Here is a 4,319-nt window from a genome sequence, read left to right as displayed (position 1 = left end):
TCTCCAAATAAAAAACGAATACGCACACCAGAGTCATCCTAAGATTCAGTCTCCAAATAAAAACACAAACTTCGCGAGGAATTAGCTTGTTCCAATGGGTTGAAAGAACTGAGGAGCGAAGACAAAGGGTCGAATTATCGACCATAGAAAAGACGGATGTAACAGAGAATATCCTATCCGAATCCAATTATCATGGCTAGAAGTAGGGGGGCCGTTGTTACCCACAAAAACCTCCGACGTACTCTCTTTAACTCTTCAATGGCTCTCCCCGTGCGATTACATCGCCAACTCCAATTCATATATAACCCATGTACCATCACTCCACACTAATTTACTATTAACAGGAATAAGCCTACCACCGAAAGAGAGGAGACTGGATTTCGAAATGGCTAAATTCTGTTGGAACTTTTCAACAATCTGTCGCCAACTTTCCACCTTATTCATGCATTTACCCATCGGAAGACCAAGGGATATAAACGGTACCCTACCTACACAACCTTTGAAACGATGAGCAACAAAATCGACCTCCGAGTGCGAGATCCCAACCCGAAAAAGCTTGCTTTTAGACAGGTTTACTTTAAGCCCGAAGCATTTCTAATATTACAAGTGCTCCAATCGCAGGTGAGAAACCATTGGGGGCGTTTGGTTCGTAGAATGAAATTCGGTGGAATTGGAATTCATCAAATGAATTTGAATTTGAATTTGAGGGAATGGAATGGAATTTGATGGAATTTGACCATGTCCTTGTGATTGCGTTTGGTTGCATGGAATTGGAATGAAATTCTTAACGGATTGGAATTTTTTTGTTTGGTTCACATAATTCAACTTTGGAATCGGAATTAAATATCAACAAATGACCTTTTATGATTTTTGAATAAAGAAATTGGACTAGTGATATCGATAGCTAGTTATCTTGAATCGATTCCTTGATTACATATGTTGTCTATCGATCTCGTATAGATGGAGAAATTACGAGAGAGAGAGAGAGAGAGAGAGAGAGAGAGCGTACCAGATGAAAATCGAACCAAAGATCAATTAGATGAGATGGTAGACGCAACGTTGAATGAATTTGGATTAGGGAAGAAATTTGTCGGAAAAGAATTGAAATCCGAGAGCATTGCCATGGAATGAAAAATCTGTGAGTCAAGGAATTTATTGGAATTGAAAGGATTTCATCAGTTTTATTCCATGAACCAAACATTGTATTTGAAATTTGGTCAAAAGATTTGACCATTCCAATTCATTTCAATTTCATCCAAATCCATGAACCAAACAACTCTTTAGTTTCTGGATACCCATTTTCAACTCCCTTAAACAACCCTTTGCCACAGCTTCACGCAAAGCGATGTTCAAGCCTTCAGCAGCAATTAAGAAAAGAAAAGAAAAGGTTAGAAACAAGACATCATCTTGAGAAATTCATGCTTGAGAAAGTAGGCCTTAGAGTATCAGTCTTTTCAAACCATATTCAAAAGTGACAAGAAACAACTTGTTTGATAGAAGATGGATTCTCACTCCAAGAACCAACCCGTACGACTATAGACAAATGATGATCAATAAGAATATGAAAGAAAAGATGAGATCCAATAAGAATAAATAATGAATTATACATATAATATGTAAGCTCAACAAATGATTGTTTGAGCACTTAAATAGAATATTGTGGTGTGGTGAAATCCCAATGAAAGATACATAAGTCAAACAATTGATGAAAATATTTAAATTATATTTTTTTTGCTCAACTAAAATAAGATGTTAAGATTAAAAGTTTATGGAACATGATATATAAAAGACATTACTAAATACATCTAGTAGAAAAAGTTTATTGATTAATCACAAAATCATGAAACATGTCACAAATTAAAAACAATAGATTGATTGTCAAACAATAGTAAAATATTTTATGTAGAAGCAAAAAATATATAATAATAGTCAACAAAGACAACTAGAACAAGATAACCAAATAACAATAGTCAATAGAAGCAAGAATTGATAAAAAATATCAAACAAAAATATATAGCAATAACAAACATATGATCTTAACGTTAAATTGTTGAAACACGAAAACAATCAAGCATATAGAGATAACAATAACCAATATCATTGGACCTTGTTGGAGATAAAAAAAATTAGAGAGACAATAAATAATAGCTTATAATGAATTACCAATTACTTTTTTATATTTTTTTCTCCAATGTAATTAGTTGATATATTTTTGGGCTCTTATTATCTACTAAATTCTTTTTGTCTCTTATTATATTATACAATTTTTTGGATTCTTTAATTTATTAAATTCTTTTATACTACTATTGTATTTTAATGGAAAATTTTGAGCCCCTGATATTTTTGGGCCCTGAATGTAGGTCCGATTTCCTATAATGATTTTTAAGACAGGCATGGAAAAATGAACAACCCATTTATATTTGATTTTATTTATAGTTTTTAGTTTTTTTTTAAAGGAATTATAGCTTTTAGTTATTAAAATGGCAAAATATAAAAAATAACAATTGTATTTTTATACAATAATTATTGTAAATTGTATTTTGAATATTTTTATACAGTGATAAACCTTTTATTTATTCGCTTACATATATTTACGATACTAGTCATTACAAACCACGTCCAACCAATCGAGAGCTTATTGTATACTTTGTTTACATTTTTAATTTGTAAAATGTTTAATTAATGAAATTATGATTATTTATAAATATATTTGTAAAATGTTTAATTAAAATCTTATAAAAAAAATTCATGCCAAGAGTCTAATAGGTATATGTGGACACTCAAAACATGTTAACTTGTGTTATGCATGCCATTAAAAATTCAATCACCAATTTACTTCTTGTAACAAAAGGTATATTTTTCAAAATACTTTGTTTTAATAAAAATACATTGTTATATTATTAATAAAGGAAAATATTATAATATTTTTTTTTATTGAAAAGTAAATTGTTGCGTTCTTTATTTACATTTTAATAGTTCCATTAAGAGAGAGTCTCTAAATCATTAAGAGGTAGATCTTGTTTGGCAAAAAAAAAAGTATTTCTCTTAATGGTTAAAAAATTCTCTGAATGATTTTTTGTATCATGGGTCTCTTAACTATTAAGCGCTCTAATTTCATTATAAACAATTACCAAATAATTATATTTTATTTTTCACTATATCATGAGAGTCTCTTAATAATTCTGATCACTTAATTATTCTGCACCAAATCATTCAACAACTGCCAAACAACCCCTTAACTTTACGCATTTAGTACAAAAAGTAAATTGCATATAAACAAAATATAAATTGTTTCTATTTGTATTTTAATGACTTATTTGAAATCTTAAATTTGGTGTTTATAAGACATAAATAAAAGTCCAATAATTTAAAAGATAATATCTTTTGAGTAAATTACATATTTTGTTCTAGTGGTTATAGAAAATTACAATTACATATATGATGATCATCATGGTTTTCATTTTTGTTATGGATTATGTCTCTTATCTTAACTACATTAATGATTAATATGTTAAGTTAGGGATAATATTATCCTTTTACTTTTTTCTTTAAAAACATAAAAAATATTGTATATATACTATATTATAAATCATTTGACAAAAACTCTTAAAAACCATTTTTTATATATTAAGTACTGTTTATCGATGCATATTACTTGAAATTCAAGATTACAAGTAAATTGTATGTAAGTACAACTTATTAAAGCTTCATATTTGAACTCGTGTAACTAACTTCAGATAAACATGAACAAATAAAGAATAAACATATCATTTTAAATATAAAAAACTAAAATATAATTAGAATACTTATTGAGTGTTAACAAAATACTTAATTATAATCTTTATAAAAAATATATTATCAAACGAAAAATAAAAAAAATGAATTAAATAATACACAAAAGAACGAGAAATTTTAAATAATTAGTCTGATAATAATATCAATATTTTTTTATGATATCTTCATATTTATATTTTATTCAAAAATAAAAACATTATTGTTTTCTCAAAACCACATAAAATTGTATTATAACATCGACTAAGACAAAAATAAATGAAACACTAAAATTGAGATGTATCTCGCTGCATTGTGCGACAACTCTTCTAGCGTGTGTGTGTGTGTGTATATATATATATATATATATGGGTCTAATCAAATGATAACTAATTAGTTTGTGATAACTGTAATGTTCAATCTCAACCACAAATCAATAGATAAATTAGGAAATTTATAATTTTGATAATTATAAACTAAAATTTTAATGCAAGGACATTTTAGGTATTTTCTCTCCTCTCTCCTCTCTTCTCTCTCCGTCCCCCGTC

This window comes from Cynara cardunculus, unplaced genomic scaffold, assembly GCF_001531365.2.
Source record: "Cynara cardunculus var. scolymus isolate 2C unplaced genomic scaffold, CcrdV1 Un_Scaffold_3603, whole genome shotgun sequence".
NCBI classification, from domain to species: domain Eukaryota; kingdom Viridiplantae; phylum Streptophyta; class Magnoliopsida; order Asterales; family Asteraceae; genus Cynara; species Cynara cardunculus.
This window is presented reverse-complemented; position numbering follows the sequence as displayed.